This window comes from Sciurus carolinensis, chromosome 2, assembly GCF_902686445.1.
Source record: "Sciurus carolinensis chromosome 2, mSciCar1.2, whole genome shotgun sequence".
Classification (NCBI taxonomy): Eukaryota; Metazoa; Chordata; class Mammalia; order Rodentia; family Sciuridae; genus Sciurus; species Sciurus carolinensis.
In genome coordinates, this window is record NC_062214.1 from 108,616,834 (window position 1) to 108,642,583 (window position 25,750).

Sequence of the window (25,750 nt, forward strand, 5' to 3'; positions counted from 1 at the left end):
AGATGTGCAGGGCAGTCACAGGCTTGTATGATTAGGCTTTGTGTGTGTGTGTGTGACACACTGACATATACACAAATGTATACACCCACACATACATACATACATGACAGTTAAAGTAAGAAAGAGAAGATTTTTACATGCACAAGGACCTCAAATTTATAGCCAGTTACATTCCTGGAAAAAGTATTTTAAAAGAAAATGATTTATAAGTTTAATTTGATTTTCCTTTAGAAATAACATAATAATTGAGGTTATATGCTTGACTACAAAGAGATACCTGAATCTTTGTACAATTGGCTATAAATATATATTTAATCAGTTATTAATGACAGAAGAGGACAATAATAGCCAAGCACTTTTCAAAGATAATTCATTTTTTCTCATTTAATTTCTTACACTATTATCTTCATTTTGAAAATGAGGAAACTGAAGTTGAGAGGTTCAGTAATCTGAGGAAGATCATATGACCAGAACGTGCTGGAGCATGGATTCATTAAGGGGATTAGAGAATGCTAACTCCTGAGAGTTCAGTTTTAGAAATATGAGTAGCAAATAAAAGAATATTGAGGTTAGAGATGGATCATAATAGAAAAAAGAGGTGTTTTTGCTTTGTTCAAAGCTGCCATGGAAAGTAATTGCCAGAGGGTTGCATGAGCCGTTTACTTTGTTGAATGGCAATAAATCGAGGACTCTATGTGTGTATTTGTAAAACACATGAAGTCCTGCATAAAGGTAGCATTAAAGAATTTGCCTTGCCTAAGTAAATGGTAGCAAATTAAAATAACTTGAGGCCTCATAATGTATATACAAATATCTGCTTATTAGGATGTATACTCTAGTGTCCAAATTTATTCTTTGTGCATGATGACATTGGGCATGAAATCTCTAAAATAGATTAGAAGAGCACAGGAAATTATGAACTCTTTAAGAGCTATTCATAGCCAGAGTATTAAAAAATAGTCAAATTGGGACAAATTTATGCTTGCATTTAGAAGCTTGGAAGTAGTATCATCCTACAAACCAGAAAAAGTATGATAATAACAAAACCATGACTCTTTTGGAACTTATAATCAATTACACTGAAATCTAGGAAAAATTTAGGTGCTCTGCAAGCACTGGCTCACCAGGGACAGGGCATGGAAGGAAGATGGAACCTACATACAAATGAATGAGAATTCAGCTAAAATTTTAACAAATTGTTAACAGGTGAATATGGGCTAGGATGAAAGTATTGAGATTCAGATACAAAGTTTACACCCACTGATAGTTTCATATTCAAGGACCTCTAGAGGGGAAAGTTGGGAATAGGGTGGGAGACCAGAAAAATCACCTTAAGATTTGCATCTGGAAGGAGGGTGGCTGCTGCTTGGAAAACTCAAAGTTCAGCAGTACCTTGCTCTCAGGGTACTTGCTCTCTTAAGCCATTTGGGGAAGGGTAGCAAACCTCCTTGAAACCTATTGGTGGAAACTCTGTGTTGCTAGAAAAAAGGAAATAAAATACCTTCTACTGATGGGGGAAGGAGAGAAAATCATCACACTGGAGTTCTCCTATGTGATGTCTGGTTTTCAGTAAAAAAAAACTATGAGAAATACAAAAAAGCAAGAAAAACTAGCCCACTATCAAGAGACAAAGCAAACGACAGAACAAGATGTGGGAACAACCAGGGAATTTTAAGTGTGATTAGCATGTAAAAAGTTCCAGTGAAAAGATGGAGAACATACATTAGCAGATAGGGATTTTTAGCAAAGAGATGGAATCTGTAAGGAAGAATCAAATGGAAATATTAAGCGTGTTATACACAGTAACAGGGATAAAGAATGCCTAGCTTAATTGGCTCATAAGAAGACCTGCCACAGCTGAGGAAAGAATTAGCCAACATGAACATAGTCAATAGTAGTTACCCCAACTAAAATGAAGACTGGTCCCGCTTGGCAAGGGAAGGAGGAGTGGCAGTGTTTGGAGATGCACTGCCTGACCATGCCCACGCTGCTGTGGGCCCTGACCCAGGCTGTGAGCACAGGACATCCCAATGGCCGGAGCCTTCATAGTAGCACAGTGGCAGCGACCTACAAGTATGTGAACCTGCAGGAGCCTAAGGTGGACATGAAGTCGATAACCGACCGTGCAGCGAGGACCCTGATATGGACTGAGCTCTTCCGAGGCCTGGGCATGGCCCTGAGCTACTTGTTCCGGGAGCCGGCCACCATCAACTACCCGTTTGAGAAGGACCCGCTGAGCCTGCGCTACCATGGGGAGCACGCGCTGTGCTGCTACGCGACTGGGGAGGAGGGTTGCATCGCCTGCAAGCTCTGCGAGGCCATCTGCCCCGCCCAGGCCATCACCATCTAGGCTGAGCCCGCTATGACATCTACATGACCAAGTGCATCTACTGTGGCTTTTGCCAGGAGGCCTGCCCTGTGGATGCCATCGTTGAGGGGCCAAACTTTGAGTTGTCCATGGAGACGCACGAGGAGCTGCTGTACAAGAAGAAACTGCTGAACAACAGGATCAAGTTGAGAGACCGAGATTGCTGCCAACATCCAGGTCCACTGCCTCTATCGGTGAACGCAGAGCCGCCCAACTTGGCCCTTGGGCCCCTGCTGCCCACTAAAAGAGCCCGACCTCCAAAAAAAAAAAAAAAAAAAAAAAAGTGAAAAGTGTGTGTGTGTGTGTGTGTGTAGGGGGGTGGAGACCTGAAAAATAGAACTGAGCCATATCAAAAAGTCTCATGTATTAATGTACATCTAATTGGAATCCCAGAAGAAAAAGAATGGAACAGAGAAATGTTGAAAGATATAATGGCTGAGAGTTTTCAAAAAATAATGAAAGATTCAGGAAGTTCAGAGAGTCCTGAGAAAGATAAATGCCAAGCACACAACTCTTGCCCTCACCCCTACTTAGCGATGTCATATATTTAATTTTTGAAAACCATAGATGAAGTGAAAATCTTGATAGTACCAGTGCAAACAGACACATTACATGCAGAGGAACAAAGTTGTGAATTACAGTAGAGTTTGCATCAGAAATCTTGCAAGGTAGAAGACAAAAATGGCATCTTTAATGTGCTGAAAGTGGGGGTAAATTTCTGTCAACCCAGAATTCTGTAACTAGTGAAAACATCTTTCAAAAATTGAAAGAAAAAACCCAGTAAATTTTATGAGTATTTTTGCCACAGTAAAAGAAAAGAGAAATAGATACTTTAAGAATAAACAAGAATGCAAGGAGCAAACAAAATTATTCAAGGAGCATAATCTTTAAGGATAATAAAATATAGGAACAATAATGTCAAACTAATAATAGAACTTTTGGTACTATTAATAGTTTTGTAGTACTATTGTATTAGTAGTACGATTAACAACATTATTGCCATTTTTCGAATCCATATTATGGACCAGGCACTAAGCTGAATGCTTTATATTTGGCATCAGGAAACTTAAAAAAAAAAAAAAAAAAAAAGACAGGAAATATTTTTGACTTTACAGGCTATCTGCAATTTCTTTTATCTATTATTTTTGTTTTCATACCCTTTTAAAAATATAAAACCCATTCTTATCTTGAAAGTTATACAAAAACTGTCTGCTGACTGAATTTGACTTGGGACTGTAATTTGTCTACCCCCGGTCTAGAACTTGAGCTTTTGACCTCAGGTTAACAAAATCCAAACCAGTTGGATATACCTGAAAAGTCTGTAGGAGGACCAAAGGCACAAAGAAGGTACAAATTACTTGCCATGTATTCATGACTTTTGTTCCTGTAGAAAAGATGACATAACAAAATCAAAGAAATAATTTAAATCACCTATAATTCTGCCACCCTATCACAATAGCCAAGTGCATGTCACTTTCTTGTCCTGGCTTCATGTAGCATATTTTAAGGACACTAATTTTTAATGTATTTTCAGCACATAAAAATAACTTCAGCATTCCTATTTTTAAAATCTCATTAACATTTTTTATAATCTAATAGTTGTTAAAAAATTTATCAGTTGAATTCCAATCATGCAGCTTCATCAGAGCTGTCCCTTTTTTTCTTTAATCATGTAACATTCGAGCACCATTTTTCAGCCAATGACTACGGAGCAAGAGAGAGTAGAGTTCAAAGGAGGGATGTGTAAAAAAGAACACAGGAGGAATGCGAATGGAAAAAGATGAGTGGGTGGGATAGAGTTGTCAAAACTGCATTTCATACCCCAGAAATCAATTTCTATTTAAGATTTCATTCAAACTTTTAACTTTCTGTGTCACTCTTGGTTTTGGTTTTGTTTGAGTAGTATTACTTTTGACTTCTTTAGTAATTTTCTTAAGACTGGTGCTCTTTATACTTTATTACCACCCTTCCTTTTCTTTGCCTTCCTGTCCCCAGCCATTTTCTCTAGCTATTTAGGATTGTATTTCCCTTTTTATTTCTCTTCATTTTCCCATCAACTTTCTCAAATACTTTAACTTTGCATTTGAGTGAAAATACATTTTGTAATTTAAGACACACATACACACCAACCCCCCTATACCATGATGTAGTGGTCTGGGTCCTTTGGAGTCCCTGAGATTGATTCAGAGAGTCCCAGAAGTCATGGCTATTTTCATAATATGCTAAGAGTTGTATACTTTTCTTATTCTTAAATTAATACATTCTTTACAAATTTCTCAGTTGAACTTTCTAACATGGTAAATAGTAATATACAATATTTATAATCCAAATAAACAAAAACTCCTTGAAGTCCTTAATCGTTTTTTCAATACAAGGAATCCTGAGACCAAAATGTTTAAGAATGGCCAGTGTGTCCCATCACAAACAAAAAGCATTCATTAAGCACCTTTGTGTTTTCAGGTGCAGTACTAGTCCCTTAGAATCAGTGACAGAACCTTCCCTCACTGTTTAGAGGTGAAGACATACTCTTCAAAGAGTAAGTACAGTTGGAGGCAAGTAAGTGTAGAGACATTTCCTGTCGAGGGACTCCAGAGGGAAACAAACCCAACTTGTTGTGATCGTGGTGCATGTGGTAGGAGGGAGCAGTGAGTGTCTGGAGCCACATCTGACAAGCCTTCCTAGAGAGAAGACCAGGAATCAAGGGTTGTAAAGATTACAATGAGTGAACCAAGTGAAGGACTGTGGTAGGAGACACTCCAGGGGGAGCAGCAGGAGCACAGGTGGGAAGCAAAGAAGAGTGCAGAGTGTGCCAGCAAAATGCAAGCATGTCTGTTCCTGCAGGCAGGGTGAGTCTTGGAGGGGAGTGGAGACCAGGATGGCAGAGGCCAGACCTTAGAGATCATTTTAGCCCTTTAGGAGTTTGGGCTGCATCCTCCAAAAGAAAATGATGTTTTAGTCCCTCTTTCTATACATCAATAATTTGGGGGGCTGGGGAGATAGCTCAGTTGGTAAAGTGCTTGCCTTGCAAGCACAAGGCCCTAGGTTCGATCCCCAGCACCACAAAAAAAAAAAAAAAAAAAAATTTGGTTTGTTAGAAAATATTAATTATTGAGTGTTAGACACATATTTAAACATTTTACATGTATTAACACTTTTCTATCTTCATTTTACTATGAGGAAACAAAGCTGAAAGAGGTCAAAGATACATCTAGAAGATGAACCAGTATTCCTGTGTAAACAGCCCTGCTCCTGAGTCGCCACTGGTACACAGGGCACCTCTTAGTGCGAAGGAAAAGGAAAAATGGTGGGAAGGTATGGAAGATGAAGAGTTGGTCACAAAACTTCTCAAAAGTGAAAACCAGCTCTGTATGTGGGCTAAAAACTATTGAATTGTGCATTTTGAGGGATACAATTTCTAGTTGTGTGAGTTGGACTTCTATGAAGCCATCAATTTTTTAAAAATCAATAATGGTAGGAGTCTATAATGAAATGTATAAAATTTTTATAGATACAACTCAGATAAATAGAGTAATTCTCTGACTTACAGCCTGAAAACAAAGCCCTTCTATTAACACTCATTGATGGATTGTTAGCAAATGGGCTCCTAATAGATTTCTCTGAAATTTGAGGGCTTCAAGTACAGGTTATGAGGCATATGTATAAATTAGGTCATGACCCTCTACTTGGTCATCTCTAGAAATTCAGAGGATTCTGCTGTGAATGTGTACAAAATAACTTGTTATACATTGTGACTTGACTTTGTCTTTCCTCCACTGACCTTCCAGTGTATTCTCTGCTTTGCCTTGTCAAGATATCGATTTATATGTTTGCTTTATAATCAAGTGATTAATGCCTTTTAATGTATGCTTGTAAATATTACTTCTATGCTTCTAGTGATACCTTGAAAAAATAGGTGGAAAAGTAAACTTTTGTATGAAGTTAGGTTAGTCTTGGTTGAAAAGAATTTGTGCAAGTAAATGGTCATTTAACTTTGTTTTTCCATGAAACAGAATGTAACCATAGTTTTAAAAAACATAATAGTAAACTTAATAGAAAGGATTCGTGTGGTAAATGTTTGCCATCCATTTAGTTCTGATGGGCAGTAATAGTAATGCATTTTCTTGTTAAAGCTAATGAATGTAAAAAGTATTTTTTTGGAAAGGCTAAATTGAAAACTGCTAGAGTTAAAAGCGAGATAGTTAGGAAAGAAAGAATGACAGCCAACAAATAAAGAGTATTTAATTCTAAATCTTTAAATCTTTGACTCAGTAATAACAACAAAACATGTTACCAAATCTGCATTTTTTTTGACAGTCATTTAAATCCAACTGACAGTTTCTTAAGACTAACAGGTTTGTTTCTGAGAAATTTTGTGATCTGGGGATGTAGCTCAGTAATAGAGCTCTTGCTTATTATACATGAGGCCCTGAATTGGATTCCCAACACTGCAAAAAAGAAAATAAAGAAAAAGGAAAAAAAAAAAAAAAAAGAGAGAAATTTTGCTTTCTAGACTTTTGGAATAATTTGAAAGATAAGTTCTTCACTACTATGTATGGTACTGATTTGAAGGTTTCATCAGCTTTATTCAGAATAGCCAAAAAGTGAAAAAGAATACAAATAACCATCAACTGAGAAATGGGTAAATAGAATGTGGCATGTCTATACAGTGGAATATTATTTGGTAACAAAAAGTAATATAGGTTGCAACATGGATGATACTTCCAAGTTGTACACTGGATTGAACTATTTAATTATGTACTTTAAATGGGTGCACTGTATGGCATATGAATCAAACTGTTTGATCTACCAATATCAACAATTATAGTATTAACTTGAATATTGAAGATTTTGAAAATTCATGTTGGGGAAGGTAAAAAGCCAAAGACCACATTGCACAATATTTATCTAATCAGAGATATTCCATATAACTTCATAATTTGAATAGAAAGGTTTTTTTCCTTGGGAAGATAAAAATCCTCTGTATCTTATGCCATCTTATTGATACAAATTCCTATTTCTCCCTTTCTGGAGAAACTCTGGATCCCAGCAGAGCTCATTCTACACTGACCTGACAAGGTCTTGGAGTCCAGCACTGTGCCAACTGATGAGTCAGGTGGATACCCATGCTGGCTGTGTTCCCAAGGCTGTTCTTGCATAGGGTGAATGGTGTGTAGACGGTGCATCCAGTGTATCAGGCACAGAGAGGTTATTCTTCCTGAATGACCAGTGTGTCCTCTTCTCGTAGCCGTATCTTTGTACAACAGGAGGAAAATTCCCTAACCATGACTGCTGGTATTCCTTTCTTCCCTTCTCCTGGTACCTCAGGTTATTGGTGTAGACAAGGCATTTGTTTCGCAGTTGTTATCTCCTTTTATCTGCCCCCCTTCTTCATTCCTTTTAGGTTTCCAAACTTCAGAGCAGAAAGTTGTGCCTGAGTTTTTCTGATTTGTTTACTCTTTTGGACACACAGTGGACAGTTGGGCATACAGCCTGTTGCCTGTCTAAGTGATACCCAAGGGAGTCAGCGAGACATAAGTGCAACTCTGACTGTCCATTTGATCAATAGGATTTGTGGACTAGGAAATCTTTTGAACTCTTATATAGCATCAAGGAGTTTTCTTGGGAGCTCCTGAAAAGACTCCTATCTATACACAAATAAGCAAGTACTACATTTAATTATAAGTTAGGCCAATATCTTTCATTTTTTTCTGTCAAAGAATAGTCTGTTTATGAAATCTTCATTTTCTTACCCTGATTTCTCCATGGCCCTTTTAATTCCTTTCCATTTTATTTCCATGTTTACCAGATCTATCTGCCAGAAATATATTCTTAACGATTGGGGACCTTCTTCATACCAAAATTCACGTTCTTCTTGACTTCCTGTGATAATGCTCCTGACTACTCCTTCCTTCTCAGAACTTTCTCTTCATTTGATTCAAAATCAACTGATGTTTTTTGGATTTTACCATATTTTTTCACACTTCAACACGCAGGCTGACTTCTCACCTTTCAGCTGATCCATCTTTGTTTCTTGCGATGAACTGCATATTCTTCTCTTCTTCTGATTGGAGTATTTTTTCAAGGCTCTACATGCCAGTGCATGACCCACTGCATCTTGCTTGTATATAGGCCTTGTGGTCCAGGAATATGTTGTGTCAAGAGGTCAAAAGTACCTGCCAAGAATGGATAATGGTGCCAGTTGGACCAGGCCTGCCATTGAATGTGCTGTGGCCATCTCCATAAAAATCAATTACAAAGACTGCAGTAAGTCAATAGTGCAAAGATTTTTAGTCCTGCAGTTCCTTAAACCAGTTTCTAGACTTTAGAGGGTACTAAGAGTAATGATTTGAAGTAGATGCCTAGAATTCCTCCAAATCTGTGATCTAGACTATTTTGAAGTAGCACCCAGGATTTGCATTTTTAAAAAGCCTCCAAATGTTTCTGATGCAGTTGATTCAGGCATAATTCTTGGAGGAAACACTGCTATAACCACCTTTCCTTTAGTTATAGACTATATCCCTAAAGAATAAGGAGGCACTAATAGTAATTTACAAAAAATACAGTATAAACTGTCCACGACCTGGAATATATCTAGTTCTAAAATAACAACAGTACTCATTACTTGATGTTTGCTCATCCACACTCTGGGAATAAATACATTTATTTCCATTCTTCATAGTGACAACCTAAAAGAAGCAGGAACGCCAGTTCTCACTATCAGTCTGCTTCCACCTTGGCAAGAGTTTCAAATCATCCATAAGAGGCCTAGAATCTAGAGGCACCCAAGAGAATTAGCAACAAGAAATACATAGTAAGTAGGTTAGTTAATGAGGTTATGGTATTAGTGTTGTTTCACATTGTTTAAGATACTCCATTATCCCTACATTTGAGGGGAAGCATGTGTCCTCTAATACTTTTATTTAATTTGGTTTGATTTCATACACTGCATTCTCTCCACAAGCTTTCTTTGTGTTCCCCTCTCTGGGGAAAGTCCCTCAGGATCCTGTGACCCACTGCAGGGCCACAAAGCTGACTTCTACAGCTTGTCATCACAAGGTGGAAGAGCTATTTTATTTCTAGCTGCAGGAGTCAGTTTTGTTGTCTAGGACCTTTAGTCTAATAAGTAAAAACAGCAACTTCTTTGGGAGGTGGAAAAAAAGTCTTAAAGCACAGAGGTCAAACTATCAGTGGTTGCCATTTGCCTAGGGAGACACCGGCTCCTCTAATTGTGTCTCACTGTTGGTTGCTGCTTTCTGATGTTCCAAGAGAGCTGGGGACTGGAGTGTAGCTCAGTGGTAGAATGCATTAGGCTCTGAGTTTATCCCCAGTACAGAAAGAGAGAAAGAGAGAGAGAGAGAGAGAGAGAGAGAGAGAGAGAGAGAGAGAGAGAGAGAGAGAGAGAGAAGAGAGAGAAACAAAGACAGAGACAGACACAGATTGAAAGAGTGAGAGAGTGAGCTTGGGTCCAATGTGAGGTCACTAAGATAAATAATGTAAAAATGTTTTTTAGTTCAGCAGACCCACTTGTCAACAACTTGTATTTTTAAATGTTGCACAAGGAGGAAGTATATTGTATTCATAAACTGTGTGCTTCTTTGTAGGGGATCTTAATTCATCTGAATGATTTGATGTACCCTAATGATTTCTAGTAATATGGATTCCATTTGCTGCTCAGTGACAAGGCAGGTGATTGGGGTTTAAAATTGTGATTGAGGAGTTGTCAGATACAGTCAAGATGACTAGATTTCAGCTCTAGTAAATACAATTTAACCATTTTCCTTCTGTGCTCTATCTTTTAAAATAAAAGACTTTGGGACTGGGGGTTTAGCTCAGCAGTAAAGCTCTTGCCTAACATACAGGGCTGTGGGTTCTAATCCCTGGCACCAAATAATTAAAATAAAAGACTTTAATTATGCTCTTATGTGGTGTTCCTGCTGTGACTAGACTCAAAAGTTAAGATTTGTTTGTGTGTGTGTGGTTTTTTTTTCCTCCAGATAGTTAGTTAAATGCTGTAAACTAAATCAGGAAGAGGAAAAGCCAGAGGAAAAAATTGCTTAACCAGAATAGTTTGGGTAAACTCAGATAAGATTATCATTTTAATGTGAAACTCTTTTGAATTCAGTGTTATTTTGGTATATTTCTAATTCTAGAGATAGTCTAATGGCCACTTCCATAGCAAACCTGAAACCATCCCAGGGCTGGCCTTTGGTCATTGCCAGTAGATGATTAAAGATAATGCTTTTGTATCTTGGATACTGGTGAATCTAGGCAACAAACAATCTTCATCTCTCTTGAGGGAGTCAGGATGCCATGCCAATTTTGAGGAAAGGAGAACAGAATGATGATGTGAGTCAAAATAGGGACAAAGAATCCCATATTTGCTTTTCCCTTCCATTCTCCAGAAGTGAGAACTAAAGTTTCTCCATATTCTTTGCATATTTAAAAAAAAAAAAACATAGTTTTTTAGTTGTAGATGGACATAATACTCCTATTCTATTTATCTATCTTATGTGGTGCTGAGATAGAACCCAGTTCCCCACATGTGCTAGGCAAGTGCTCTACTACTGAGGTACCACCCCAGGCCCTATATATTTTCTTTTAACAATGTCTCTTACTTCATTATCATGTGATGGGAATTCTTGTGTGTCAAAGAGATTGCTTGGAACTCCCAGGAGGGATCATGCTAGATGACCTTGTTACTGAAATGGGGTCTATGGAGCAGCAGCAACCGCATCACCTGGGAGCTTGTTAGTTTTCCATGATCTTAGCCCCCACCCAGAAACACTGAATCAGAATCTGTATTTTAATGAGACCCCAAGGTGATTTGTATGTGTGTTAAATTTTGAGCATCTCTGACATGGGGAATTGTGGCTGTAGGTCATGAAAACACTTGATTTCCCAACCTCTTTTGATTATTAAAATGTGAACTTGCCAGAACCTACTACTACATATGGTGTGAGGGAGATGTTGGTATGTGGGGGTTACTGGTTTCCATGCCGAAACTACATAACACCTAATAGAAACAGTTTCTATTGGTGCTGTCCTTAATCTGAAAACTCAAAAGATAATGTTGTTGGTTTTGATATTTGACTTGATAAACATGTCTAGGAGTGGAGTACAGTTCACTGTTTGCCATTTGTAAAACAAGCATCTTTAAGTAGCAAATAGGTGATTTTAGAAACTTGAAAGATAATTTTTAAATTAAGATTTGTTTTGCAAGAATTTTAGTAGTCTTTGGGAAAGGGTGACTTTGTCTAATTATGCCTAATGCTTATATAATTATTCTGACACATGATGTTTAAAGGAATTAAATGATATATTAAAAATGTAGATAGTCTCCTTTAAGTCACAGCTATGACAGGGTCTTTTAGAAGACATCAGAAGTGTCAGATGACTGTGAGGAATTTGTACATATGTGATTGGAGTTCACATTTGTCCAATTCTGTGGGTGAATGGAGACCAAAGGTTCTGGCAGAAGCTTCCTCCTAATTGCACTTCAGTTTGTGTCTCCTTTTTTGTATGGAGTATGCTTTTTGAGTGAGGAGTTGAGTGACCAGAGTCTCATAGGCATTGAAATTTGGGTTTTTTATTTGTTTGTTTGTTTTTGTCACCATGAACTTTTAGGAGTGTGGCATTTATTTTCTGACTGCTTTAGGCATCTGGCTCCCTGCTGATGCACATACCATGGGGTCAGACCAGGTCCCTACTGCTGCAGGTCCTTTCCCTTGTACTTTAAAAAGATGACATTTTACATCAGGATGCAGTACACGTGTCATTCAAAGGCCTTTCTGCAGCTTTTGGAGCATAGGGACTTGGAGAATTTGCCATGATTGCATACATATTTTTGAAAAGCCAAATGCATGTATAAAACAGTTTGTCAGGCTGGTGTTGGAGGAAAACAAGAAGTGAAATCATTTGTTTGGGAGGAATATTTTGGCATGGTTTCTCTGAAGTTGGATAAACAAAATTTGTCCATGTACCCATCTGGGCACACTGTAGCAGTCCTTCTGCCCACAGAAGGAGTTTGCACACATTTGACAAGTTACTTTTCTGAATCTCTAGGACATAGATGGTGTGTGGTCTGAATCTCTAGGACATAGATGGTGTGGTGTATGTGTGTGTGGGGGGGGCGTATTTGTGGGTATATGTAATTATGTATTATCTCTTTACATAGCATTGAAGGCAGAGCCTCCCTGTATTCTGTTTTGGTAGCACCTACTTCTCTGAAGGATGGTTCAGGTGTCAGGTTGATGGGATTCCCCTTCCACCTTGTCTGACCTGAACACTTCTGTACTGTGCCATTCTACAGGGGTTCCCACCCAGGCAGTCTTGTGGCCCAGACTGCTTGCCCACTGTCTCCCAACAGCACCACTGTAGAGGGAAAGGGAAGCCTTGCTAAAGGCATTTCAGATTTTTTTTTAATAATATAATTGTATTTCCTTCCATATGAGGGCAACTATTCTTTTCTCCTCCTAGGTTTGCTTTATTCTCACTCAACCCTGGTAATGGGTTTAACCATTAGAAGTATCAGTTTGTTTATTTCAGAGATCAAAGTGGTTTTGTTGGACTTGTTTTTCAGGTTTTGTGGAAACCTAAACTAAATGATAAACTAAAATGATTAAAATTTTATATCATTATATCATTTGATTAACTATTATCAGTAAATCTATGAATAAATTCTTCCTGACATCCATTCTCTCCTTTTGCCTATTGATTTACTGTCATGCATTTTCATTTTCCAAAGCAGACCCCACACTTTGTTACTTCAAGCATCATCAACATGAGATGCAGCAAAGGTCGCTTATCATCATCCCTCTTCATGCCTCCTCACTTACTCTGGCATTTCCCAGGGAGTAGTGGACCTGTGTGTCAGCTGGAATACACAGTGGGGCCTCTCTGCACATGCACATTTGTGGTTTATGAAATGCTCTGGCCAAGGACTGTCCTTTTGCAAATTTCTTCCTACAAAATACATTTCAGAAATACATACTACTAGGCCTATCCTTTAGTAATACTCCAGGGAATTTTCTTCAGATTATCCATTGGATGAGTTATACCACCTCAATTGTTTCAAAGTGTTTACATAGCAAAAGTGCTGCATTTCAGGCTGGAGTTGTGGCTCAGTGGTAGAGTGTTTGCCTGGCCTGTGTGAGGCCCTGGGTTCGATACTCAGCACCACATATAAAGAAAGATCCATTGACAACTAAAAAAAAAAAAAAAAAAAAAAAAAAAAAGTGCTGCATTTGTGATCAAATTGGTCACCCTGAGTTGGAATGATGGAGATAACACTCATACTTCCAGATGACAAGTAGGTCTGCTTTCCTGGAGTCTGTTTTGGGTTGAGGCAGGCTCTAAAGGCCAGATAACATCCAATCAGGGATGCCTTGGAGTGCAGTATGCAGTTGGAAGGGCCAAGGCAAAAATGGGGAGAAGATATAGGAGCAATTCCTTTATTACTGGGTTTTCACTTGGCCACTCCAGGAAGGAATAAGGCAGCTAAACTCTGGAAAAGCTGCCAAACCTTGCTACTGGGGGTACATTTTAAAGGGAGTCAGAAAACATAATGCCTCATTCAGCAACATCTGACAGGAACTCCCTCTGGGGTGCAGAACTCAGGGGTCATTGTTAAAGTCATGCTAAAGAGAAACTGTGAAATCCTTAGGGATGCTTATTACACATAGAGTACTAGTCCTGTTGCTTAGAGATTCTGATTCACATAGGTCTGAGATGGGCTTCTGGCATCTGTATGTTTACAAGTGCTCCAGGCAGGTCTTATGCTTGGGTACTTTGGGGAAACACTGTGTTACTAGATTACATTTATTTTGCTGGGTGGGACTCTGTTGACTGGCTCTCCAGGGGTCTAGTGAGTAATGCACAGTGAATCACTGGATCATGGTAATATATCTGTGGATATAATAATTCCACTGATGTTTCCTAAACAGGTCATTTCAATGTGTCCCTCGATGAATTTTCCTAGAACTACTATTTATCAGCCCAACTGAAATTTTTTGGATGAAATTGATCTGATTAAAGAGATGAATAAATTCTCTGAACTCATTGCCCCCTTATCTTCTAAAGTGTCTTTTAGAATATTGATGTGCACATATGAGCAATTCAGAGTAAATATTACCAACCAAATGAAACAGGAAACATAGACTTTGGATATATGTTATAGAAATAAACCATTTAAATATGTGTGACCTGAAATAATTTGTTCTATCATTAAAAGATATTAAATAAAATGGAAAACAAAACTCGTAGATTCTTTACACTGATGGTCAATAATTTGTGCATAGTAGGAGCTTGATAAGCATGAGAGGAATTCCAACACACTGGCAGGTGGGAATTTTGTGGCTCATTAAAACATTTTTGTCTTAATTAGGACTAGCTGGTTATGGGTGTCTGAAAGGAATCTGATCTAGCCTTAGCAGAAAGAAGGTTTATTATAAGGTTACTAGACCCAGGAACAAGAGCAGCTGGGTCTCAGAGACTGGAACCAGGGAACAAATGGAAGGCCAGCCTAGACCAAGGGATGTTCATACTTCCCCTCAACCCTTGCTTTTGTTTGCAATCTGCTTCATGAAATCATAAGGCTGCCAGAGTCCACGTGTATCTAGATGATGAGATGGAATACAGATGTAGTTGCTGAGAAAGGAAGATCCTGGGGAGCTGGTCTGCTTCCCCAAAATGCAACTACAATGATATATGTTGTTGAAGGTTTTTGTGATATTGCTCCATTAAGATACTAATATGGTTACCATATTTTATTTACAAACTATTGCCACTCTTCTGTATAAATGGATAGATTTAGTTCTATCCTCTGGCATCTGATTAAACCCCGTTCGTGTTTGAGTTTAAGTGACTTTTCAGAGGAAGAACTCATCAGTTTGTTTTCCTTATTTCTATGTATCCTTCCCTTCTATCTCTGATGAGATCAAGGATATTTTTGGTCTGGGAGGGAAAGAAAGAGATTTAGAAAGTGTGTGTGTACCTGAAAATGAGTCCTCAGTCACGTTCTCCCTACCTAATTTATAAGAGTTTCTGTGTTAGTTACTGTCAATAAAAAGGGAACAAGACTGGAATAGAACAAATACACAATTACTACAATGCAAAGTAAGGTGAAATTTCCAGAAGATCAGTATAGGGAGATGTTGCATTAGGATTATGGGGTCAGCTAAAGACTTCACCACTATTTCATTTGACTTAGGCCTTAAGATATAAATTGAATTAGTGGAGGTTGAGGTAGGGGGAGAGAGGATTCTAGGTATTAAAGTCAGAATAAATAGGAACTGGAAGTAGCACAATTCAAGGTGTGTAAAACCTGTTTCACTAGAACAGAAGGCAAAGACACAGATTATTAATCTAGGCAAGGTCACTTAGCTCATATCCTCTGATAGGCAGAGTGAGGAAATTACACTTAACTGTTGGCCCTTGATGAATTTTGGAAAGAGTTATCACACCATTACAATGTGAGCTCCAAGAGAGAAAAAAAACCTGCTTGTCTTTTTTTTTTTTTTTTTTTTTTAATCTTTAGAGTCTAGCACAGTGTCTAGCATAGACAGTGTTGTGCTTAACAAATACTTGTGACTGAATGATCAGCATTATATCTTAAGGGCTGAAGTTGTAGCTCATTGATAGAGCTCTTACCTAGCATATGCAAGGCACTGTTCCATCACTACAAAAAAACAGAAAACTATATCTTAGCATTTTTATTTTACATTTTTTTAGTTGTAGATGGACATAATACCTTTATTTTATTTATTTATTTTTATGTGGTGCTGAGGATTGAACCCACTGCCTCACATGTGCTAGGCGAGTGCTCTACCACTGAGCCACAACCCCCAACCCCTGTTTTAGCATTGTTATTCTAGCAGGATCATATAGAGTGAGCTGTAGGAGATAACTAAGAGGTATAAGACCAATTTAGAGGTGAATACAATAGCTTGGGTGAGAATTAATGAAGAACTATGCGCTATAATAGAAAGAATGAATGCTTTTAAGACATTGGAAGTAGAATCTGAGGGCCAAACACATGGGAGGGAAGAGACTATTTCAGTCAAGGGACTAGGTTCCTAAAAGAGATTGAGGACCAAATGAAACCTATGAATACTGTTTTATGAAAGAAAAATATGAAATAGTTTCTTCCCCTTGCTTCTACTTTTTTTTTTTTTTGGTACCAGGATTGAACTCAAGGACAGTTAACCACTGAGCCACATCCCTTTCCTTTTTTGTATTTTATTTAGAGACAGGTCCTTGCTAAGTTGCTTAGGCTGGCTTTGAACTCAACGATCTTCCTGTCTCAGCCTCCTGAGTCACTAGGATTACAGGCATGCACCACTGTGCCCTGCTCCCCTTGCTTTTTAAATTAAAAGTTGGTAATGTTAAACCTAAGTTCCACTCAGCTACATTCCCAACCCTTTTTGGTTTTCTGTTTTGAGACAGGGTCTTGCTGAGTTACTGAGGGTCTCACTAAGTTGGGAGTCTGGCCTCAAATTTGCACCTCCTGCCTCATTCTCCTGAGTTGCAGGGATTAAAGGTATGTACCACCACACCTGGCAAGAAGTGATATTTAAAAATATATAGTTAAAAATAAAAATATATACTTCAAAGTGTGCTTCTGTTTCATCTTGATGTCATATGATAAGACTCTCTGTGTTCCAGGTAGAATGTCAGGTCTCAGCTTTATCCTACAATTCATACATGGGCACTCTTTGTTTTTTCCCCTTCTTCTCTTGACTCAGTAGAAGCAGGCAAAAAGGAGGTACATACTGTGGCTCAGGCAGCACACAGTTCTAAAGAAAAGCAAAACTAAAACCACCATTTAAAAAAAACCAACAACAGGGGCTGGGGTTGTGGTTCAGTGGTGGAGCACTTACATAGCATGTGTGAGGCACTGGGTTCGATTCTTAGCACCACATATAAATAAATGAATAAAATAAAGGTCTATCAACATCTAAAAATTTTTTTAAAAAAACTTACTGTGGAAAGAAGGAAATTAAGAGCACTAGTCTAGAGTTTCCTTTCTCAGGAAAAAAAAAAGTTTGTGAAAAAAATGAATATTTAATGAAATGACCACTGTGTTCTAAAGGTCTGGTTGTACACCTCCTTCAGGAACCTAGCACTGTAAGACTCTTTCAGTCACTGATTCCCATTTTTCCTCATCTCAAAATCTTGTTCACACTAATGTGCTGAGATTTATCTTCTTAAGTTTCTTGTGCTTAGAAAATAAAAACTAAATTAGGAAAGATTTCATTAAGGACTATATCATGGGCACTCTGTTAGGCACTAGGGATTATGAGACCTATGAGTTATTTATATGTTCTGCTCTGGAGAAACTTATAATCCTGGTTGAAAAAATAGGCCATATGTGAACACTCACATGTATCTGCATATGGATATATGGTATGAACATGTGCCAAGTGTGCCAGATAAGCCTGATTTCATAGTGTTTATTTCATTAATAGATTAAGGACCATCAGTCAGGTATACCATACCATTTAAGTAATTTAATTTATCATTTTCTTCTCCTGAAGAAAAACACTTAAGGAGTTTCTAAAGATCTCATTGAGAAAGAAAATCATGCTTGACAAATTAAATAAAATATAGTTATTAATAGCTTACAGTTGCTATAAATTGATCCCGAATGCCTGCTACTTGAATAATGGAACAGGTTCTTTGATTTACGGTGTAACTCCATTGCCAAGTGTTTCCATAGTTACAGTGCTCTTTGTGCAAGGTCCCCAAGCTGGTTGTGTTAGGAAGTCTTCAAGTTGCCCATTTTCTCAGATTGCATATTTGCAGTCTTTAGCAATGGAGAAAATTCAGTCATGATAAAGATTTGTAGTGATCTTTTAAAAATTCAAAACTGAAGGTAGAGTGATTACAATATAGCACTTTCTTTGGAAATGAATACAATAAAGTTTAATTTAAACATGTGCATCTTTAGAAGAAAATTGAAGTTATTCATCTCTTTGGTAGTTCAGGGAAGGCATCCACAACATTAATCTTTGATTTAAAAAAACATGTTATTTAAAAAATGCAAAATCTGGCTATTATATACACAATTAAGTTGGTAACATGGGGGCATCTAAAGAGAGTAGCACTATGTATTTTATTTACATCACCTCCATAATTTTTTAGGTGAGGGCTGTGAGGATGCAAAGATTAAGTAAGTTGCTCATGGGCTTGTAAACTCATAGGTGGGGACTAAAATTGTTCCCTGGTGGTCTAACATTGACCTATTCCACACATTTTCAGATCCTTGGCAGCACCACAGTCTGCCTCTGACCTCAACTCTGGTATAGCTGAATTTAAAATGGAGACCAGAATAGGAGTTCCCCAAATCACAGACTTAGATCACGTAGAGTGAGGGATGGAGGTAAGCATGCATGTAGGTCTGTGTGCACACAGTGCACGCTACTAAGGTCAGCATGTTGGAGGTCTCTGCTGTGTTTTTTCTTTAAAATAAAAGGAGGCAGGGGTGAAAGACAACATTTTAACAGGAACTGGGGTCTAATTTGTCCCTTGCTCATTTCTCTAGCTTTATAATTTATACTTCTGATGTTTTGACTTACTTGGCTGCATGTACTGTGGGCATCCTTTAGTGAAATTCTTTCTGTTCCTTACTTCCCAATTCCTTCCCTTCTTGCTGTGACTGTAGAAAACCACCCTAAAATGTCTCATGTTAGAAAGTGACCAACCTTTCAAAGGATAATAAGCTTGCCTCTTTCCTGGGATCTCTTAGACTGACAAGAAGTGGGCAGTTCCACATTACATGTACACTTAGAACCATTGTAATAGGTTTGTGTAAGTCTTCTTTTTGCATATGAGTGGACTCACAGAGAAGCATCTGAAACCATGTCTGAGGTTGTGTGTACAGTACATACTGTAGGATGGGAGCGGGGAGGATGGGAAATATAATTAGGTCTGGAGACCCAGAGACACCATCTTTTTGTCCTTTCCTGTGCTGACAAAGTTTTTCTATTTTATCAGGTAGCCAACTTTCATTTTATATTGAAGCCTTTTTAATATAAACCTATGAAATATGAAACTAATATGGAAGTTTATTACCCAGTATCAAGGATGCAACAATCAGAAATATCAGGGATTTGTTTTATGTGGTAAGAAGCCATTTTTGACCGGTCCTGGGACCACTACTGGGTGGCAGAGCTTAAAAATTAAGGGCCTAGGGCTTAGACTGAATAGAGTTGAAATCTCCCCTCTGACATTACTGGCTGTTTGACTTCAGGCAAGCTAGTTAATCTTTCCAAACCTTAGTTTCCTCCTTGGTAATTGAAGATAATAGTAGTGCCTATCTCTTAGAATTATTGTGACAATTAAAGGAGATCATACATGTAAAGTATGTATCATAGTGCCTGGCATGTGGGATGGAGTGAATCACTGATAGTCGCGGTAGTGTTTCCGTTCCTCTTAACTCCAGTCCTGAGTATCTCTCTGGACACATAAGGTTTTTGGGGAAGAAAGAGGAGTGAGGAGGAAACACTAGGTTTTTATTCAGAAGTATATGCGTGGAAGCAAAACTTACAGAGGAAGAAGCTAGGTGTGGTGGCCCATGCCTGTGATCCCAGTGGCTTGGGAGACTGAGGCAGGAGGATCGAAAATTCAAGGCCAGCCTCAGAAACTTAATAAGGTCCTAAGCAACTTAGTGAGACTCTGTCTCAAAGTAAAAAATAAAAAACCGAGAACGTGGTTAAACACACCTGGGTTCAATCCCTGGTACCAAAACAAACTTATGAAGGAAGAATCAGGGCTTCATTTTTCTCTTTCAAATCTTGATATTGAGCAAAAAACATGGAAATGACGGAATGTTATAATTATCCTGAAATGGTCTTAAAATTGTTGAGTTCTTACTACACATTTATGATTTCATTTATATGAAACGTCCAGAGTAGGTAAAACTATAGGGACATAAATTTGATTAGGGCTGGTGCAGGGCTGTTGGGATGAAGGTTAAAGGGAAGTGGGAGTGACTTCTAATGGGTAGAAGATTTCTTTGTAGGGTTATGAAAATGTTCTAAAGTTGATTGTGTTGAGGGTTGCATAACTTTGTGTGTACACTAAAACCCACTGAATTTTACAGGTTGAGCATTCCTCATGTGAAAATCCAAAACCGAAGAGCTCTGAAATAGAAAAATTTTGAGAGCTAACATAATACTCAAACAATTTCAGATCTTAAAGCACTTCAGATTTTCTTACTGGGATGCTCAATTGGTAGTCTGCACATCCAAAGAAGTTTAAAAATTGCTGGTCTGGATCATTAAGTTTTATTCCTAATATAATATACTCTTTCTTCAGTGCCTAGGAGGAAGAGGAGGAGGAGGATATAATATATATTGAGCATGTTCTATGTCCCAGGCACTCTTCTAAGCATTTTAAATACATATTAACTCAATCTTCCTAAGTCTGGGGTGGATTCTATTATTCTTATTTGTCAGATGAGGAAATCGAGTAAGAGTAACTTTTACATGGTCAAGCAAGTAGTAAGTGGTATAGTTGAAGTTTGTGGCCACACAACCCACACTTCTAACTACTACACCCGATTGTCATATAATGCTTTGTTTTATATATTTCAAAGGAGTCTGCCCTGAGTACTTTCCCCTCTTATTCATAGAATACTGTATTATTCTTAAGTTTTTTTTTTTTATCATATATGTATTGTTGTCTTTTGGGGCTGTCTACAGATCCTACTTACAACTTGATTTTAAAACTTATAGGGCAGGGACTGACTCTTTATCCTTTCCTAGCCCTTGCCCTTATTGGCCTGTGTTACTCATTCTGTTACAAGATGATGAGTGATTTTTACAGTAAATGGATATCCTTTACATACTATTGCTTTATTAATACAAATGCCCCTTTTTTATGCAGATGTTTTATAAAAGATATAATTTATGCTTTTTAATGGTGGGGTAAGGGACAAGGATGAATATATCAGTCCTACCCTCTAAATATCTCCATGGAAATGTTCTGTTAAGAGGTTTATGTGTGTGAAACACACATAAAATTTACTATTGGAACTATTTTAAGTGGACATTTCAGTGGCAATAAGTACATTCACAGTCTTGTGTAGCCATTAGCACTATCTGGTTCCAGAACATTTTCATCACTTTTAAAGGAGACCCACTAAGCAGTCACTCTTAGTTCTCTCCTGTGTGCTGTCCCTAGCAACCACTAATCTGCCTCTGTTTGTGGATTTGCCTATTTTGAACATTTCATGTAAACGGAATCATATGATATGTGACTTTGGGGGTTTAGCATCTTTCACTTAGCATAGTGTTTCCAAGGTTCATCCATGTTGTATGCTGTATTAGTACTCTATTCCTTTTTATAACTGAACAAATTTCATTGTGTGAATATGCTGCATTTTGTTTATTTGTCTATTGATGGGTATTTGGATTGTTTCCACATTTTGGCTATTGTTAATAGAGCTGTTATGAACATTCATGCACAAATATTTGTTCGAACATCTGTTTTTAATTCCTTTGAGTATATATATATATATATATATATATATATATATACATCATTTAGAATTAGAATTGTAGTGTCATAGAATTTATATTTAGCTTATTGTGGGCCTCCCAATATTCCTTTTTTTGTGTTATCAATACTGTATTACTCCTTGGGCTACAATTAAGCACCTCTCTTTCTTTTTTTTTTTTGATGAATGAATACAGCAATAAATGTTATGTCCAAGGGCAGATCAAGTTGCCCTCACTGCGTTTTATTTTTTTAATTTGTTCTAATTAGTTATACATGACAGTAGAATGCATTTTGACATGTCATACATAAATGAGTTTAACTTCTTGTTTGTCTGGTTGCACATGATGGAGAATTACACAGGTTATGTAATCATATATGCACATAGGGTAATAATGTCCAATTCATTCTACTATTACTCCTACCTCCAGAACCCATCTCCTTTCACTCCCCTTTGTCTAGTCCAAAATACTTCTATTCTCCCTTCGCCACCACTTATTGTGAATTAGCATCTGCCTCTTAGAGAAAACATTCAGCTCTTGGTTCTTTGAGATTGGCTTATTTTGCTTAGCATAATATTCTCCAGTTCCATCCACTTATTGGCAAATGCCATAATTTCATTTTTCTTTAAGACTGAGTAATATTCCATTGAAACACCTTCATTAGTCCTGAAGCTAATTAGTTGGCAGGCCCTCTCAGTTCTGCCTTCCAAGTATCTCCAGAATATGATTCCTCTTTTCACCTTCCATGTAAACCATTAGATTCTTAATATATCTTATTTAACCAGTTGCTAACTGTGTGGCATGGGCAAGTTATTTAACCTCTCTGAATCTCAGTTTCATTACTGATAAAATAGGGAATAGTGATTATATAGTTTTGTTAAAAATAATTAAGTGAGTTAATACATATAAAAAGCTTTTAGCTTTGTGTTGGGACAGTAGGGCTCAATAAATGTTAACTGTTTGTTTGTTTGTTTATGGTACTGGTGGTTGAATCCAGGGGTTCTTGACCACTGAGATACATTCCCATTACTTTTTAAAAAAGTTTTGAGACAGGGTCTTGCTAAGTTGGCTGTACTGACCCCAAACTTTCGAGCCTCCTGTCTCAGCCTCTCAAGTCATTAGGATTACAGGCATATGCCACTGTACCTAACTATTGTTAACTGTTTTTAAGTATCTTCTAACCTCTGTTCCTCAGGTTTGATTAACACAAATCCATTAGCCAAACTACTGCCAGAATTTTTCTAAGATGCAAATTTGATCATGTTGCTTCCCTATTTTATATCCTGCTGTTATGGTGCTTATAGAACAAAGACCAAACTCCTTGACTGGCTTAGAGACCCATTTCTTTGGCTTCTCCTGTCCTGTGTGGCTCCTTATCAAAAGTCAGTGTCTGTACCCCCACCAACCATGGGGTTGCCCTAGTTTGAGGACACTTGCCTAATCTTCATTTTTTACTTAATTTTTCTACTTTGGCTTCGGAGTAGTTCCCGTGTTAAACTCTTAGCTATGTGTTCAAAAGGATGTTTGCTCTATTTTATTCCGAGTTTTTTGAGTTCTGTTGAGGGAGGTGTTTTAGGCTATCTGGTCCACCCTCCTACCAGAAATAAAGTCTTAAAAAATATTTCTTATCTTATTTCCCTTTTGTTTCTTGTCTTATCTTGTCATTTACCTTTGCCTCTCATACCAGACTCCCTTCAGGTAGAACTGAACTAAATTCATCTTTTCATTTCTAGGTTCTGAAACATAGTGGTTTATATATCTGTTATGTCTTTAAGTCACAATATTTACTTAGAATACTTGTTCACCTTTGAAAATTCACAGCAAACTATGTGCTGCTATTGTTAAATAAAAATCTATATAAATGCCAATTGCTGAGTGAAGTTGTTGCATATGGGAACATTTCCTGATGGCCATATTAGATTTCCCTTTGTGGTGAGATCATAAGCGTCTTCATATCCTGGTCTCTGGATGTGGTTTACATGTGCTGCTTCCTCAAATTATGGATCATAGCCATAATATTTTATCCGAATTATAAATATGTTTCTCCAAGAGAATGAAGGATGGCCTAAGTTTTACAACTTAGGGAAGTATTCTTAAAGTTATTATCAATATTTCATTAGAGACATAACAATTAAGATGCCTTACTTTTCCATAGTTGTTTTTAGAAACAAATTTGAGGTGTAATATTTGCCATACAGTTCGCCCACTTAAAGTGTACAATTCAGGGGGGAAAAAGGCTAAAGGGATAATCAGCCCTGAGAAGTGAGAAGATGTATGGAAATGTGATAACTTCCTCCAGTGTTAGAAGATCTGTCCTGTGGGTCATGTAGGAAAAGGTCTGAGTCCATATTGTGTCACCCAGAAGGTAGAATCAAGATGTTACAGCCAGATAGCTGCACATCAGCATTTGTATCTGAATTCATATCAGAAGAATTTCTGACAGTTGGTGTTACTTGAAAATGAAGTGGGCTGCCTTGGGAGTTCATAAAATTCTCCATCAATAGTAGTATCCAAACAGGAACAAGATGACTACTAGTGAGGAATTCTGCACTAGTGATTCAGGCATCTGTGGGTTATATTAGATGATTTCTGAGATCCCTTTCTACCAAGAGAAACAGATTCTGTGAAATCTAGAGGAAACAAAGGTAGAGGAAGTTAGCTACAGCCTGCAAAACAGTGGGTACGTTTATGTAAGGTGGGTGTACTGTCATTTTCTTGAAATTTGGTGGTCAGATCATAAAATTTTAGAGCAGTGAAGAAACTCATTGATCATGTCTTGTATTATGTGGATGGGGACATTCAGATACAGTTATTCGTATTGCCAAAGATCAAAAAGTTAGAATAGAATTAGGACTAGAATCTGTAATGGTTTAAGACAAAGGAGTTATTCATTTTAACACTAAAGAGAAAAAAAAAACAATTTAATGAAAGTAATGATGGACCCAAGACTAGGTTATACCTAGATCCTTAGTGCATTTTTAATGAGAACTAGGTATAGGTCAGTGTAGAAAGGCCCAGGATGCCTTTCGAACTTTTGAGGACAAGATCAAAAGCGTGAATGACAAGCTTTACCACAAAACTTACCCTGGTGCCACTGTCAGAGAGAAGATACTGAACTGAATGAACCATTGACTTGATGGCTTTTTAAACTATGTTCCACGTCTGTTTTTTTCTCTTTGTCTTTGTCATTGTTTTTGAATGTTCTATTATTTTTGTAGTTTGATCCCACCGATTTTGTTTCATTTTAGGTCTACCTTTATCTCAGTGTCTTGAATGTTTACCACAAACAACAAATGCATTAAATGGCAAAGCATTCAAAACTTCTAACATCAAAACTGTAAAAACAATAAAACATTCTACAATGGAATAATAGCAGGGGAAAAAGGGATGTTTGGCTTAGCTAAAGCTTGACTAGGAGCACACCAGCTAGTTAGAGACCTGAACTGTACAACTGAAGTAGTCAGGTTGGATATAATGTGGGTAGACAGCAATTCTGTCCTCCAAACTTAAGCACATAGGATTAAAATATCACAATGACTGGTAACCATGTGAGATTGGCATGAGGAATTAAAATCTATTCTTGATCATTGTTTTGATTTTTGTAGTGCTGGGGATTGAACCCAGGACTTTGTTATACTAGGTGAGTGCTCTACCACTGAGGTATAACCCTAGTCCTTGTTTTGAATATTTTAATAGGAGCTAATGAAATTGATTTCCTTGTTTAAAATGGATGCATTTTTCTATAATGGGAGCATCTGGATTTGTCTCTGTTCTCTGTGAGATTGCATGTCTTAATCTTTCCCAAAGCATCTTGAAGAAAGTAGAATATTTTGCATATTTCTAGTTTTGTTTTTACTGTTTTGTGATCCTATGAAATATCCAG

At 37.6% G+C, this 25,750-nt stretch overlaps 1 protein-coding gene and 1 pseudogene across 7 annotated transcripts in view; both read left to right on the forward strand.

The window, feature by feature from the left end:
* The window catches only part of Frmd5 (FERM domain containing 5), a 300,312-nt gene that overhangs the window by 75,083 nt on the left and 199,479 nt on the right, over positions 1 to 25,750 (forward strand). The window lies entirely within an intron of this gene.
* Positions 543 to 3,473, forward strand: LOC124976206 (NADH dehydrogenase [ubiquinone] iron-sulfur protein 8, mitochondrial-like; annotated as a pseudogene).